This window comes from Bidens hawaiensis, unplaced genomic scaffold (assembly GCF_021521415.1).
Source record: "Bidens hawaiensis isolate Kalapana, Puna unplaced genomic scaffold, B.hawaiensis_p1.1 tig00024691_1, whole genome shotgun sequence".
NCBI classification, from domain to species: domain Eukaryota; kingdom Viridiplantae; phylum Streptophyta; class Magnoliopsida; order Asterales; family Asteraceae; genus Bidens; species Bidens hawaiensis.
Window position 1 is genome coordinate 63913 of NW_027493912.1, and position 17770 is coordinate 81682.

Below are 17770 nucleotides of genomic sequence, written 5' to 3' on the forward strand. Positions count from 1 at the left end.
TTAGCACATCGCGAGAAGAACTACAATCCTTAGCGCGCCGCGGGAAGAACTACAATCCTTAGCGCGTCGCGGGAAGAACTACAATCCTTAGCGCGTCGCGGGAAGAACTACCATTCTTAGCGCGCCGCGAGAAGAGCTACAATTCTTAGCGCGCTGCGAGAAGAACTACAATTCTTAGCACGCTGCGAGAAGAGTTCGTCTCGCGTATCGCAGGAACAGCCGGTCTTCACGCAGGCTTCCTTGTAAGGAGTCTGGCGCGTGGAGCTGCGCAGACATCCTTAGGCGGGAAGAACCAAAGGACAAGCAAAGAGTTAAGAGAAAAGGGGTTCAAGGCTCAAGGGTTAAGCAGAGGGGCGGGATGGCGACAAGAGAGAAGAAGAGGCGGGACGGCGACAAGAGAGAGAAAGAGGCGGGACGGCGACAAGAGAGAAGAAGAGGCGGAACGGCGGAAAGGAAAATTATTATTATTAGTAGGTAATATAAAAATATATATCTATATATATAATTTATTTAATGTTAAATTTACAAAGATTAATAATCAAATTTTAAATCATAAAAAGAATCGGATTCGAAAACGGGTACCTGGGTCGGGTCGGATTGGGCAGATGTCACAGTCTCCCCTACTTTAAGAAATTTCGACCCGAAATTTATCTCGAAGTAGGATGCGCAGAGAAAAGGTACGGGTACTTGATCTTCATTTGATCTTCCCTTTCCCAAGTGAACTCGGCTCCGCGCTTGGACTGCCAACGAACTTTAACAATAGGGATGCGACTGCGCTTGGTTTTCTTCACCTCGCGATCCATAATCTCAACAGGCTTCTCAACGAAATGCATAGACTCATCAACTTGAACTTCATCAAGTGGTATGTGGAGGTTCTCGTCAGCTAAACATTTCTTGAGATTGGATACATGGAACGTTGGATGCACATTGCTGAGCGCGGGCGGCAGGTCCAGTTTGTAAGCAACTTTTCCCACTCTCGCGAGAATCTTGAATGGACCAACATAACGAGGTGCAAGTTTACCTTTCTTCCCAAAGCGGACAACACCCTTCCAGGGCGACACTTTGAGGAGAACAAGATCACCAACTAGAAATTCGAGAGGCTTCCGCCTGCGATCTGCGTAACTCTTCTGTCGGCTTCTGGCAGTCAGCAGATGATCACGGATCTTGGCGATTTTATCGGTTGTCTCTTGAACTAGTTCGGGTCCTGTGATTTGAACTTCACCCACTTCGTTCCAACAAATCGGTGAACGGCACTTTCGACCGTAAAGTGCTTCAAATGGGGCCATACCGATGCTGGAATGATAGCTGTTATTATAAGAGAACTCGACCAGAGGTAGTTGTGAATCCCAATTACCTCCAAAATCAAGAACACAAGATCGAAGCATATCCTCAAGGGTTTGAATGGTTCGCTCAGACTGTCCGTCAGTCTGAGGATGATATGCAGTACTCATGTCCAGACGAGTTCCTAACGCAGATTGGAGAGATTTCCAAAAGCGAGATATAAAACGGCCATCGCGATCGGATATGATGCTCAAGGGAGTACCATGACGGCAGACAATTTCCTTGACATATAGATGCGCAAGTTGTTCAACACGGTAGGTTTCACGAATGGGCAGAAAGTGGGCAGACTTGGTCAATCGATCTACTATTACCCAAATGCTATCATGTTTGCTTGCGGTCAAGGGTAACTTGGTGATAAAGTCCATTGCTATACTTTCCCATTTCCACGTAGGAATTTCAGGTTGTTCGAGCAAACCAGATGGGCGTTGATGTTCAGCTTTTACCTTAGAACAAGTTAGGCATTTAGATACGAACACAGCAATATCCTTTTTCATACCAGGCCACCAAAAAGAAAGGCGCAAATCTTTGTACATTTTGTCAGCGCCAGGATGAATGGAATACCGAGTTTTGTGCGCTTCACTCAGTATGACAGAGCGAAGATTCTCATCATTGGGAATCCAGTTGCGATTGAGATAACAGAGAATTCCATTCAGGTTAGGGACTAGATGAGCTTCCGCGCCACACGCTAACTCGGCGCGAAGGTTTCCTTCGCTGATCGATGCGCGCTGCGCGTTGCGAATGCGCGATTCAAGATCGCTTTGGATCGGCGCGAAGTGAAGCTGCGTGTGCGGCAAAATACAGTTAAGTTGGCTGGGTTTTCGGCTGAGCGCATCGGCTACCACATTAGCCTTTCCAGGGTGATATCGGATCTCACAATCGTAATCGCTGATGAGTTCGTTCCATCGGCGTTGTCTCATGTTAAGTTCCTTTTGATCAAAAATGTGCTGAAGGCTTTTATGGTCGGTGTAAATGATGCACTTGGTACCATAGAGGTAGTGTCTCCAGATTTTTAAGGCAAATACAACTGCACCAAGTTCGAGGTCGTGAGTCGTATAATTCTTTTCATGAATTTTGAGTTGCCTAGACGCGTAAGCGATGACCTTGCCTCGTTGCATAAGTACACAACCGAGACCTTGGTTGGAGGCATCGCAATAAACGACAAAGTCGTCAGTACCCTCAGGTAACGCTAGAACAGGAGCTTCGCACAACAATTGCTTGAGCGCTTGAAAGGCTTCTTCTTGCTTCGAGCCCCAAATATACGGTTTGGCTTTGTACGTTAATGCTGTTAAGGGCAAGGCGATTTTCGAGAAGTTCGAAATGAATCGCCGGTAGTATCCAGCTAAGCCCAAAAAGGAACGGATTTCGGTAGGAGTGGACGGTGCAATCCAGTTCTTGATTGCTTCAATTTTGGATGGATCGACATGAATACCCATCTTGTTTACAACATGACCAAGAAACTGTACTTCATCCGACCAAAACTCACACTTGGAGAGTTTGGCATAGATTTGTTCGGTTCGAAGCTTTTGCAACACCAACAGAAGATGTTGTTCATGCTCGGCCTTGGTTTTGGAATATATCAGAACGTCATCGATAAACACGATCACGAATCGGTCCAAGAAAGGCCTACACACCCGGTTCATTAGATCCATGAAAACAGCGGGTGCGTTGGTTAAACCGAAGGGCATGACCAAGAATTCAAAATGACCGTAGCGGGTTCGAAAAGCAGTCTTGGGAATATCCTCTTCGCGGATACGCAACTGGTGATAGCCCGAACGGAGATCGATTTTGGAGAAACAAGAGGCACCTTGGAGTTGATCAAAGAGGTCGTCAATACGCGGTAAGGGATACCGGTTCTTAATGGTGAGCTTGTTCAGCTCGCGGTAATCGATACACACGCGAAACGAACCATCTTTCTTTTTAACGAACAACACCGGAGCACCCCATGGCGAAGAGCTAGGGCGAATGAATCCTTTATCGGTCAACTCTTGAAGTTGACCTGCTAATTCTTGCATTTCAGCGGGTGCAAGTCGATAAGGAGATTTGGCTACGGGGGATGCACCAGGGACAAGATCAACACGAAACTCGACTTCCCGAGCGGGAGGTAAACCAGAAAGATCATCGGGGAAGACTTCAGGAAAGTCACGCACGATGGGGATTTCAGAAAGTTTCTTCTTTCCTTCATCGGGTTTGACCACATTAGCTAAGAATGCGACACAATTCTTCCGCAAAAGTCTTCGGGCTTCAGAGCATGACATAAGTTTAAGACCGTTAGATGGTTTCTCGCCGTAGATATGAAGATTTTCACCATTTTCCCGAGGAATGCGAATCAACTTCTTGGCGCAGATTACTTCGGCGCGATTTTGCGAGAGCCAGTCCATTCCAATAATCACATCAAAACTTCCAAGAGGCATGGGAATGAGGTCGATTAGAAAATCATGTTCATTAAGGTTTAGCGTGCAATCTTTGGTCACGGAGTTTATTAAAATAGTTTCACCATTAGCCAATTCAGCAGAAAAGTTTTCGTTTAAGTTTACTCGCGGTCGCGCAAGTTTTTGTTCAAATGCGCGAGAAATAAAACTTCTATCGGCGCCAGTATCAAAAAGTATAGATGCATATTGTCCGTTAAGTAAAAATGTACCATTAACCACGTCATTATTCGCTTGCGCTTGGTGCGCGGTTATATTAAAAGCTCGGCCGCGCGTCACTTGGTTTGAGATTTGGTTAACCGGATTAGCTTGCGTAATTTGTACTTGCAGTCTCGGGCACGCGTTCCGGAAATGACTGGGGTCACCGCAGTTATAGCACGACCTGGGTCGTGGATTAGGGTATGCTGGTTGTGGGTTTAGCGGGTAAGTTGGTGGTGTTTGCGCGATTGGGTTGGAGGGAAGGACTCTGCAGTTCTCAGCAGTGTGACCAGTACGGCCACATCGGTTACATTGTCGGCACGGGACTTGAGTTGGATGGTGAAGTCTACAAGTTGGGCAAAAGGGTTGGTTTCCTGTGTAACGTTTCTTAGTTGACGGGGCAGGGAGTGCGGGATTGGTTAAGGCATAGTTATGGACTACAGGGGGTGTTGGGTAGGTTGACAGTGGGTTAGGAGCGTATACTGGAGGTTGGTAGGCGGGTTGCTGGACAACGAGCGGGTTGGTAAGCGCGTAGGTTTGATGATTGGGTCTGCGCTTACGCTTAAGGTTGTTACGGTTTGAAGGTTCTGGCTTGGTTTCTGTTGGTTCTGGGACAGTTTTGGTGAGTTTGGTCTTTTCGGCTCCCCGCAGGAACAGGGTTCCTGCCCTGACATGGTTGTCGCTGAGCACAGCGGCCAACTCGATGGCGTCAGAGAGGGTTACTGGGTTCCTGGCCCATACAGAATCTTGAATTTCCATGGGGAGACCCCCAAGAAACTTCTCGATGGCTCGGCGGGAAGGGGTAACTAGGTGCGGGACAAGCAAACTAAGTTCGTGGAAGCGCGTCGCGTACTCGCGCGCTTTGCCACTGTACTGCTTCAAGTTCCAAAATTCCTCCTCAAGGCGCTTTACTTCGTTGGGAGGGCAGAATTCCCTAGTCAAAAGTTCCTTGAATTCCTCCCAGAGCATGCTAGAAGCAGCCTCTGCGCCACGCGCGTGAGCTACTCCATTCCACCATGTAAGCGCCCTTGATTCTAGGACACTTGAGGCGTATAAGGTTCGTCGGTCTGGAGGGCATTGGGTATGGAGGAAGGTGTTCTCAATTTTCTCGAGCCATTGGAGCATTACGGTGGCTCCTTCAAGTCCTGTGAATTTCGGAGGGTTACCCGCATTAAAGGATTTAATATTGTATCCGGAGGGGTTGGGATTATTTCGGTTTAAGGCTTGGGCTATTGCGGTGGCCATTTCCTGGGAACGTTGCTGCCTACGTCTGCGCGAGACTTCTCTCCTCTGATGACGGCGAGATAGCGGAGGCATTCTATAAAAGTTTTAGTTTTTGTTAATATCTTGGTATGGTAAATCGTTTTAGCGCAAAGTATATCATTGTAAAGCTTGTTTCGCGGAGTTAAATGCTATCAAACTTTGAAGTAAAATATGAATTTAAATGCAAACTTAATACAGGTAAGGAATTCGAATTGAAAATCGACAATTCATGTATCACCATGACTTTTCAAATCTTCAATTTAAAATATCGAGTAAATGAATATTGGAGATTGACAATTCATGCATCACCATGACTTTTCAAATCTTCAATTTAAAATATCGAGTAAATGAATATTGGAGATTGACAATTCATGTATCACCATGACTTTTCAAATCTTCATTTAAAACATAAAGTTAATGGTAATTGAAAATCAACTATTCATGTACCACCATGACTTCTCGGATTTTCAATCCCCACAACAAACGAATATGTAAGTAAAGAAACAAGTTGAAATTTAACAATAAAAATCGAAAGATCGCGAAATAAACATGAAATCATACGCTGCGTATGCGCAAGCATATTTTATAAATATCGAGTAATTAACAATTAGCGCGCAAACATGAGATATTTCTCATGCGCGAGAAGGGACTCTTAGGTATTCTAGGTCGTTACGTCTAACCACCTATCCTAAAGTCACGGAGCTCTGATACCAATCTGTAACACCCCGACCGATGGCGGATTATACATCGGGGCGCCACGTATTGTTTCATTACTCGCGACACTATTGGGTGTCAATATTTAATAAATACATTTTCTTTGCGCACGCGCAGAACATGAAATCGTAGGGTAACATAAATCATATCATAACTTAAAATATTCAAATAACATAATTCGTCTCGTTACATTTTAATCTAGGTCCAAACAAAAAGAAAACATCCTACGTGTCCTTGAGATTCCCAAAGCAGCTACAGCAAACCTGAACATGTGTTAAAATAAAACGTCAACACTTGCGTGTCGGTGAGAAATCAAGTTTAATAGATATAAATAGATAATGACAAATACTGCGCGCAACATGTGCTTAACTGGGGTTTAACATAGGGTGTAATCAGATTGTGATCAAGCCTTAGATCATAGCTCATAGTTCAATCCGTGCTCCCAATTGAGCACAAAAACAAGAAATCATACGTGCATGTGTAACAAAACAAGAAAACCGTAAACGATAGGTCTCCCGTGTTCATCTAATGGATCCATGAAAACTTCGGAATAGGCCGTCAAAGCGGTTAATGAGTCACACATACAAATAAACAGCCAAGTAAACGTCCATAACACATGGGGTTTTGCGCACATAAAGTTCATAAACAAGTTTAAGACTCAAGTTGTAAGAACACATGAACATCCCAAAACGTTAAAAATAAAAGGGGATTAAGTACGAGATTACTCACTTGTTAGAGGTGTGTTGAAAGATAATGCAAGAACCAACTTTTAAACAAGCACAAGTTAACCTATAAATAAGAGGTTATTGGTTTAACGATTGGTTTTTATGTCTTGAATATATGCAGTTACTTAAACAAAATATATATATTTACCGAGATCTGGGCAGAACAGAAGAGAAGACGGGGGCAAAGAGAGGAGCTGAGGATCTTCGGCAGAGAGCAAAGGGAGAAAGGTTGGGGAGAGTGTTTAAGTGTAGTGTGTGTAGTGTTAATAAACAAGAAAATAGGTTTATTTATAGGAAAACCCTAGGGAACACAATCCCTTAAAAGGAGGAAAAGATCTTATTAAATCAAACAAAAGATATCAAAAAGCACAAGAAAACAAAAGCAAAAGATATGGAAAGATATGCCGGCAGCTGCAGGGGATGGAGAAAAGCTGACAGGTTACAGGTCAAAGCATGGGAGGTGTCAGGTAAAACACTGTTCAAGGCATGCAAAAGAAGATTTCAAAAGATTATGTCAGTCACTTTTTCTGTCAACCAATAGGATTGGTGCGCATGCTGCGCCGAAAGTGGCTTTTTGGACAGATGTCAGAACTGACCTAAAGTGCTCATACAGAAGATAAGATATTACAAAAGCATACGGCTGACCTAAACTGAAGAAAAGACTTAAGGTCTAGCGCGAGAAGATTCGAGCGCGCGAGGGCGAAGGCAGACATAACAAACCTTAGCGCGCCGCGGGAAGAACTTAAATCCTTAGCACATCGCGAGAAGAACTACAATCCTTAGCGCGCCGCGGGAAGAACTACAATCCTTAGCGCGTCGCGGGAAGAACTACAATCCTTAGCGCGTCGCGGGAAGAACTACCATTCTTAGCGCGCCGCGAGAAGAACTACAATTCTTAGCGCGCTGCGAGAAGAACTACAATTCTTAGCGCGCTGCGAGAAGAGTTCGTCTCGCGTATCGCAGGAACAGCCGGTCTTCACGCAGGCTTCCTTGTAAGGAGTCTGGCGCGTGGAGCTGCGCAGACATCCTTAGGCGGGAAGAACCAAAGGACAAGCAAAGAGTTAAGAGAAAAGGGGTTCAAGGCTCAAGGGTTAAGCAGAGGGGCGGGATGGCGACAAGAGAGAAGAAGAGGCGGGACGGGGACAAGAGAGAGAAAGAGGCGGGACGGCGACAAGAGAGAAGAAGAGGCGGAACGGCGGAAAGGAAAATTATTATTATTAGTAGGTAATATAAAAATATATATCTATATATATAATTTATTTAATGTTAAATTTACAAAGATTAATAATCAAATTTTAAATCATAAAAAGAATCGGATTCGAAAACGGGTACCTGGGTCGGGTCGGATTGGGCAGATGTCACAGAAGTGGTCCTGAAGCTTGATCCTGAAGATCCCTTTCCACCATTAGCGTAGATTTTTGTTTTTGTATAGCTTCTTTTGTATGCGGGTATGCACCCAGCAATCTTTGTAATATTTGAATTTTGATGGAATAAAGATTGTGTTAATTCCTTGCCTTGTTTATTTTACGCATGTTTTGATTTAACTTAGCAATTTCTTTAGTACTTAGATAAGTTAACTTTTTAACGTGGCAAATTATAATTTTGTTTCGCTTCCTCTTTCATGATTGTGCGGGTATGACCGTCACTTACACTTAGTAGGATGGCTTAACTTTACTTATATCTGACCTGCGTGGAAGTTTTCCTCATCTTTTCCTTTGAAATTTTCTAAGTGTTTAGAATAAGTTAACCTTTGAACGTGGTAGATAATAGGTTGAAGTTTTGCCTCCTTGTTCGTGATTGTGCGGGTAAGACCGTCACTTGCACTTAGTAGGATGGCTAAACTTTGCCTACATCTGACCTGCGTGGAGGTTTTCCTTAAAACTTGAAATTTTTACCGTTTTGTGTTTATGCGGGTTTTGCCGCCTTCCACACGTAACGACTTACTTCTTCCCATATTTATGCGGTGAATACCGGCACATCAGTGTGGGAAGTTCATAAGTATAAAGGTAAGGCTATCAACACATTGTGAAAGGAGAATCATTTCCATTAGAAGTGGCTCTAGGCCTTTTCTTTACAAGTTTGGAATTGATCTACATATAACATTTGCGTAATTGAGCTCCATTCCATGTTCTTGGGATGGGAGTGCCATCGAGCCTTTCGAGCCGGTATGCGCCCTTTCCCAGAACTTCTTTGATAATGTATGGCCCTTCCCAGACCGGGGCCAGTTTTCCTGGGCGTTGTTGGTTCGAAGCCTCGTTGTTACGCAGTATGTAGTCTCCTACATTGAAGTTGCAGAGTTTTACCCGCGTGTTGTAGTACTTTTGCATTTGTCGCTTGTAGTTCTCTTCACGCACTGCGGCTGAGTCTCTGCGTTCCTCGGTTAGCATAAGGTCTAACCGTCTTTCCGCATCATTATCTTCTGGCTGAATCAAGACCCTTGGTGAGGGTAAACCAATTTCGACCGGGACCATGGCTTCAGTGCCATAAGTGAGACTGAACGGGGTTTCTCCCGTACTGGCCTTTTTCAGCGTTCCTTGTGCGGGACCGAAGGTGCCTCGAGGAGTTCAATGCGGATGTCCTTTCCCAAGTGGGTGAAGGCTAATGATGCAAGCTTGCTTAACGCATCCGCAGATTTGTTTTCACTACGCTTGACGTGTATGACTTTGCAATCGTTAAAATCGCGCATAAGGGTTTTTGCTTGTGCGAGGTACAGGGTCATTGTGTCGTTCACGGCCGTGTACGTCCCGTTGATTTGATTGGCTACTAACATGGAATCCACGTGGGCTTCCAAGTGTTTCACTCCCATCTTACGCGCAATTCTCAGCCCGGCCAAGAATGCTTCATACTCGGCTTCGTTATTCGTACTTGGAAAATCCAGTCGAATATCGTAAGTGTATTCTTGGCCTGCTGGGTTGGTTAGTTTCAGCCCTGCGCCTGAACCCTCGTTACTGGCTGCTCCATCAGTGTAGAGTCGCCAGACATCATTGATGTCCTGTGCTGGAGAGGGTTGAGCCTCTTCCTGGCACTCTTTTTCCTGCGATGCAGGCACTTCCGCAATAAAGTCGGCCAAAACCTGGCCTTTTACGGCTGGTCTTGGCTTATACTTTATCGCGTATTCCCCCAACTCAATTGCCCATTTGGCTAGGCGTCCCGATAACTCGGGTTTGCGTAGAACGTTTGCAAGTTTGAAGTTGGAGAGAATGGTGATTGGGTGACCCTGGAAATATCGTCTTAACCTGCGTGAAGCGTGTATAAGTGCTAAGACTAATTTTTCGAGGGTAGAGTACCGGGTTTCTACGTCTGTTAGGATACGGCTGACATAATAGATTGGCATCTGGATGCCTTTTCGCTCTACTAGCAGGACTGCCCCGGTTGCTCTATCTGTTGCGGAAAGGTATAGGATTAACTCCTCTCCCGCTTTTGGTGCTGTGAGCGTTGGGAGTTCGATCAAGCGTGACCGAATCTCCTGAAAAGCTGCTTCCGCTTCTGGTGTCCAGGGGAAGTGCGTTTTCTTTAAACAGTTTCTCAACGTTGACACGAAAGGAAACGACTTATCCGCGTGGTTTGCCAAAAAGCGATTAAGTGCCACTAGTCGTCCATTCAGTGTCTGAGCCTGTTTGATGGTAGTAGGTGATTCCATTTTGATAATGGCTTCGACCTTTTCAGGGTTCGCTCTGAAGCCATCTTTAGTGACGATGACCCCCAAGAACTTCCCTTCTTCCATTCCAAATGCACACTTGCTCGGGTTGAGTTTCATGTTTATCTTCCTAAGCGTGTTGAAAGTTTCTTCGATGTCTTTCAACATCGCTTCTGCGTCAGGGCTTTTGATGACCAAGTCATCCATGTAGACTTCCAAGTTCCTCCCAATTTGGGCATGAAACTGGTTGTCCATCAGGCGTTGGTATGTGGACCCGGCATTCTTAAGTCCAAATGGCATCATTTGGTAACAAAATGTGCCATCGGGCGTCCGAAAAGCGGTTTTGTCCTGATCATCAACGGCCATGTGGATTTGATGGTACCCCTTATACGCATCCAGGAAGCATTTAAGGCGAAACGGTGCTAACGAATCCACCTTAAGATCAATTTCGGGTAACGGATAACAATCTTTGGGGCATGCTTTGTTTAAGTCCTTGAAATCTATGCACATGCGCCATTGTTTGTTATTCTTCGGTACCATAACGGGATTTGCAACCCATGTTTGATATCTACGAACGCGTACGATGCCTGCGTCAAGGAGTTCCTTGACTTGGGTTCTACACGCGTTAGCTTGTTCTGGCCCCATTACTCTACGCTTTTGCACGACTGGCGTAACAGCCGAATCGCACTTGAGCTTATGCTCTGCCTTACTTCGGGGTACACCAGTCATGTCAGCTGGTGTCCACGCGAAGATGTCAGCGTTTTTCTGTAATAAGCGCTTGAGTAAGGTGCGTGTGGGATCAACAACTGTTGGGCCAATGGAAACGGCCTGGTCAGGGTATTTGCCGTTGAAGGCCCATCTTTCCGGTTCGGTGATAGTTGGTTTAGCCATCTTTGGTTTAGGTTTAGATGAGACAGATGCGATGCATACCTGTGGAATGCCGGTGATCATCGCTACACCCTCAGCTGTTGGCCATCCCATCATGCTGTGGACTGAAGATACCACGGCGTTGAATCTTGCCATCCCGTCTCTTCCGAAGAGAATGTCGTATGTGTGGTGTGGCTTCCTCATCACGACAAAATCCACGTCTTCTGTGCGTGAGTGATTCCCGTCCGTAAGAGTGACGGGGAAAGATAGGATACCCAGGGGGGTGTTTGTTCTGCCGTCGAACCCTTCCATCGAGGCGTAGATCGTTTCCAGGCGTAGATAGGATACCCAGGTGTAAGGCCCCGAACCCGGGCACCCTACTTTCGTGTTGGATTTACTCATAAACACAGTTCTAAATATCAGAGTTAATTAAAAACTTTACGCGGAATATAAAACTTTCATAAAACATTACATATCAATTCATAATCATGTCTTAAAACATTCCTCTTGTCTTTCAAAATCAAAACATAACTTATAAAACGTATCAGATCTTCAGATGCCAGGCTTTAGTCTTCTGCCATGTGTCCTCCACTCAAGCCAGCTGTCTCATCCTACTCACCTGCGTGCATACTAAAAGTCAGCTACGCTGAGTGAGTTCTAGTTAATCATACAATACCATACAATACCTTATTACATACATACGTACTTAACCTCATAACTTTCTTTCATACACACATAAGTACTCATACCTTCATTCTTACTTACATACTTTCTTTCTTACTTACATACTTTCTTTACATTCATAATCATACGTTTTAAAGAGCCTTTCGCCCTATAACCTCACAGATATTATAAGGGTCTGGTCCCTAACATCACAGATATTATAAGGGTCTGGTCCCTAACATCACAGATATTATGAGGGTCTGGTCCCTATCCTCACAGATATTGTAAGGGTCTGGTCCCTAACATCACAGATATTATGAGGGTCTGGTCCCTATCCTCACAGATATTGTAAGGGTCTGGTCCCTAACATCATAGATATTATGAGGGTCTGGTCCCTATCCTCACAGATATTGTAAGGGTCTGGTCCCTAACATCACAGATATTATAAGGGTCTGGTCCCTATCCTCACAGATATTGTAAGGGTCTGGTCCCTAACATCACAGATATTATAAGGGTCTGGTCCCTAACATCACAGATATTATAAGGGTCTGGTCCCTAACATCACAGATATTATGAGGGTCTGGTCCCTAACATCACAGATATTATAAGGGTCTGGTCCCTTGTTTTCGAATATTAGTAGGGTTCGATTCCCTCTTCGTTACCATACAACCATACATCATACCTCGAGTATTATTAGGGCTCGGTACCCTTTTCGTAACCATACAACCATACAACCGTCATTTCCTTCTTTTATTAGCTTTATTACGTTCATACACATAAACGTACATATCATACTTACCATATTTATAACATTACAACCTGACAGTACGTGCAATATCCGAAGATCGTTCACGTACCATCAAGCAATCATTCATACATATCACATATATCACATATGGCATACACTTATCACTTAGGATAAATGTATTAACAACACATCAAGTATGCACACAGCCCCGAAAACATAACAAGGAATGGGGCTAGAAACTCACCTGAACTCTGCTTCTTTTTCTGATAGCTGTAAATCCCTTCTCTATCTGAGCTCGGCTGACTGTACAAGTTACACGTATCAATACTCGCCTGATCTAATCTGGTGGCCTAGTATTAGCTTACTTTAACTTATCGCTTTATAATTTATTTTCTAATCAAACTTGGCTTTAGGCGAAGTTAACCCTCGGGCGAACTTAGCTTCAGGCGAAGTTAAACCTTAGGCGAACTTGGCTTCAGGCGAAGTTAAACCTTAGGCGAACTTGGCTTCAGGCGAAGTTAAACCTTAGGCGAACTTGGCTTCAGGCGAAGTTATCCTTAGGCGAACTTGGCTTCAGGCGAAGTTAAACCTTAGGCGAACTTGGCTTCAGGCGAAGTTAAACCTTAGGCGAACTTGGCTTCAGGCGAAGTTATCCTTAGGCGAACTTGGCTTCAGGCGAAGTTAAACCTTAGGCGAACTTGGCTTCAGGCGAAGTTAAACCTTAGGCGAACTTGGCTTCAGGCGAAGTTATCCTTAGGCGAATTTACGCTTGAAGGCGAAGTTACGCTTGAAGGCGAAGTTCATCAGGCGAACTTAATCTTGCAGGCGAAGTTATCGCGCTGCAGATCTGTTTGCCCATAACTCCTTCGTTTCTTAGCCAAATAACTCGATTTTGGTACCCACGGAATCGTATGATCGGCGCCTGCAAATCCCAACCATCAAATCGGCCTAAAATCGACGTTTTAAGGGTCCGATTTGGGCAGTTAGGGTTTTGGGTCCGGTTAACCCATCCAATCCTAACCATTTTCAGTAATATTAGCTTTGTTGGATTTGTTCTTACCTTACCAACTCAGATCTATCAACAAAATCTCGGGTCTCGGCTTCGAATCTTGATCGGTTAGAATGTGTGTGTTAGGAGTTTTAGGGTGTAGGGTGAGAATGAAGATATTTTGGGTTTAGGGGATATTTATATCCCTTAAATCCCCTTCTCATTTAACCCAAGTCCACAACCCGCATCCATTACCCAACACTAGCCCGATCCATACCAACTCCTATTCTTTTATTTATTTCCTGCTAACCCGAGTAAACTTTCCCTCTGTTATTAAATAATATAATTAATATTATCTTGAAATTTCGGGATGTTACACCAGGGGGGTGTTTGTCGCTTAAAAGAAACCTCGACGACTCCCTTCTATATTTTCCCAAATCCTTGAACTTAGGTCTCGAGCGAAGAGAAGATGATGTTCGTGAGGCTGGGTGTGAGAAGCGATGAAAATGAAGATGGGAAAGAGTGTTAGCGTTTTTAGTTTTTAAAAGTAAGAGTAAATTAATCATTTTACACATGTTTAGTACAATCTTTTAACATAAATAGTGAAAAGAAACAAATGTATCACAAGTGAACAACATGAATTATATTTATGCTTTTAGTAACTTCACTAAACGGTAAAAATACCATTTCAAGTATAGATTTTATTCACATATGTTCCATGTGGTAAGGTTATATTATGGTTTTAGAATGTATTTTAGCTAAATTAACAAAAAAAATGGTTAGATTTATGATTTTCTCCAAACAAGTAAGTGAACAACAGGAATCATATTTATCTTTTAGTAACTTTACTAAACGCTAAAAATACTATTTCAAGTATAGATTTATTTAACTTTTGATCCATGTGGTAAGGTTATATTATGGTTTTATAATGTATTTTAGTTAAATTAATAAAAAAATGGTTAGATTTATGATTTTCTCCATGCTACAAGCATATTTAACTTTGAAATCAAATCAAATTGTATCACTTTTAGATTAAGTGAAAATCCAAACTAGAATTAAAGCTAGGTTATGTGTAATGGGGCGAAATTTGAGGACGACGTGGGCGATAATTTTGAGGAACAACCCCCCACCCACCCCCACCCGGCGATAATAGGGCGATGAAGAAGGGGTGTTATTTGTCGCTCTTTATGCCTTTTGTTTTATTATTATTATATAGTTTGTGTGTGTGTGATACACACACCCGGCGTAATGACTACAACACCATTACACTCCTAAAACAAAAATCCTCCATTTGCTGAATGGACACCATATAACGCAAGTCGTCCCATTTTGTAGTTCATCCAATACACATAGCCTTAATAGTTCGAACTTTTAAGCTCAAATACAAACCAAGTACTACCATTATTAAACTTGGTTTTTTGCACCTACACAAGTATCACAAGCAATTAACTTACTTGGTTGTAAGGCTGCTTTTTTGTTGTTTTTCTTTTAAGTGTGAAAAGCAAACAAGAGTGGTTATGGCAGTAAAAGGGATCCTAGGTCATTTATATATGATTACCACCATTCCACCACTTCATTCCATGATACATGGCCCCTTTGCCTTCTTGTTTTAGCCTTTTTGGTCATAAAGGCCAACCAAACCATTAAGGATTTGACCAAAAACATCAAACATGAAAAAACACTAGGAAATTCAACAAAATGACTATTGTATTTGTGATTAATTTTTCAAAAGAAAAAAAAAAGTGTGCACCGGGATTAAATGGGACGTGTGTCGTGATTTAATTCGTTTGTTGTAAAAATTTGCAAAATCAAAATGACGAAACATATAGGTTTTGATCTAAAAGATTAATTTCCTAATGATATTTGTTAAGAACAACATTAAGAACACCATTAATCCGTTATACGTGGCATTTGGCATATAAGAAATCATAACACACAAATGTATGAAAAAATGATCACGAACATAACGTTAAAACTCGTATAAATGTTAGAATACTCTTTTTTTGAACGACCAACAAAATTTCATTCAAAAACACTAGCAAGCCGCTAAAAACATGTTAGAATACTCTTAATTAGTTATATTTCTTATATGGTTTAAAATTATATAACCCTAAAAATTTTTGAAGAAAATTCCATTTTTTAACATATTTGGGATTGTAGTTTTGGTTTTTGTTTCTCTATGTATTTAAGCTTCTTGCTTCATGTGAGTTATTTTTTTTTTCTTTGTTTTTTTTTAACAATACTGGCCTTTAAAATAAAATAAAAAATACACCTCATATATTGAAGACACATCGGTAAATTCAAAAGGAATCCACAAGTGATGGTTGGATATTGATGAGGTATTGCTTCTTTGTTTACTTTATAACTAATTTTAAAAAAGATATTTTGTTAGTGGAGGAGAATTTTGATGTTCCTATAGTTGTATGTGCTTTATGCTTCAAGGGAACCCATTATGTAATTTCTTTTTCAACAAAAGATAGTGAGATAATCCCACATAACAAAGTATCCACCCCTTTAAACATTTAATATTAATATGTTTTGTAGTAATATATCCTTACATATTATATATATATATGGAAGATAAAAAGTTATTATTGCTAAGTTTATACAATTATAACTTTTAAAACATAAAACATATGGTACAATTTTTTTTAAACATGCTAACTTTATAAAATAACACATTTTTTCGTGATTTTTAAGCGACCATATCTTTTTATACATTTTGTTAAAATAAAAAATAGACATTAAAACAAGTATTTTATTAACTTTAATTTAAGTATGGTCTATTATATATGTCTATTAATTTAAAAAGGTTTAACATGTTATATGAGATTACCAATGACAGTGTTTCACGACACATCACACGAACACTCCTCAAATATATATGTATTTTACCTATCGATAATAAATTATAACTTAGTTAAATAGGTTTGGTAGAGGTGTTTTAAACGAAATAAATCATGTATTAATTTTGAAAATAAAAAATAAAACTTGATAATTAATGTAGAGCTATGTAATGGAATGGTCCAACACCATTATATTAAAAAAGGCCAATAAATTCTTGTGTTGAGCATATGCGATATTGCGTCCACTATGAATAAAAATGTGTAGCACCACCAAGCATAGTGCAATATTTGTGACTCCACTATATTTACACCAAATAGTTATCATATATATTTTGGATATCTAAACATCATATCATAAGAAGGGGAAAACTATTGAAAAAAAACTATTCAAATATTAACATGTTTAACATATTTCGTAGAAAAGTAAGTCGGTTTAGAGATTAGTTCCTGTTCTTTTATCCACTAGTTATAGGAACCGGACTAGGGCCGAGTGGCCGACCCTAGTGAGAGACAAGGTGGGCGACCGTTCAAGGGCCAGTTTCTTGGAGGATACGGAATTTGCAAAAAAAAATATATATATATATATTTAATTTAACCGATATATTTATATTATACGTTTAATTTATCGTGAGCGAAAGTTTTGTTAGTGCAATTAGAAAAACCATCTCAAGACAATGAGGAGGTCATTAGTTTAAGACCCGACAATGATGTTTTTTTTTTTATTTTTCACGCTCCATATTTCTTTTCTTTTATTATTTTTTTAATAAAAGGTTGTCCTAGTCTTTTCACACTCCCTATAAATAATAGTTTTAAGTATTTTTCAAGTAAATTCTAGAGGCTCTATCCATTGGGAGATTCGAGCAGAGATATCTTATTTTATAGATGAGCCGAGCTCAAGCTATACTTTTTAGCCCGGGCTATTTGTTATAGATATCATACATAGAAGAAAATTAAGCCATAAGACATCTCAACTTATCATATGACATACTTATGATTTTTGTTTTTAATTTATCAATGTAGCTTTCAGTCGTTCACTTGGTCAATAAATCATTAAACATGGAATTATTAGGCATGTGGCTATATTACCAAAAATTAAATAAGATTACCACTTTTACATAAATCAACAATGACATGTCGTAGAAGTCCTAGACCTTCACTTATAACTTCTTCGACACACAATCTTAACTCGTGAGTCCTCTATTTATTTTAATCTAAAAATATAAGACGCATTAAGTATTTAACGTGACAACTTTATGTCCTTATGTTAAATTCAAAAGTAGCGGCCTTGGTCATAAATGATTGATGTTTTATTGATGTGATTACACTGAAATGAGAGAGAAATATGTATTTAAAT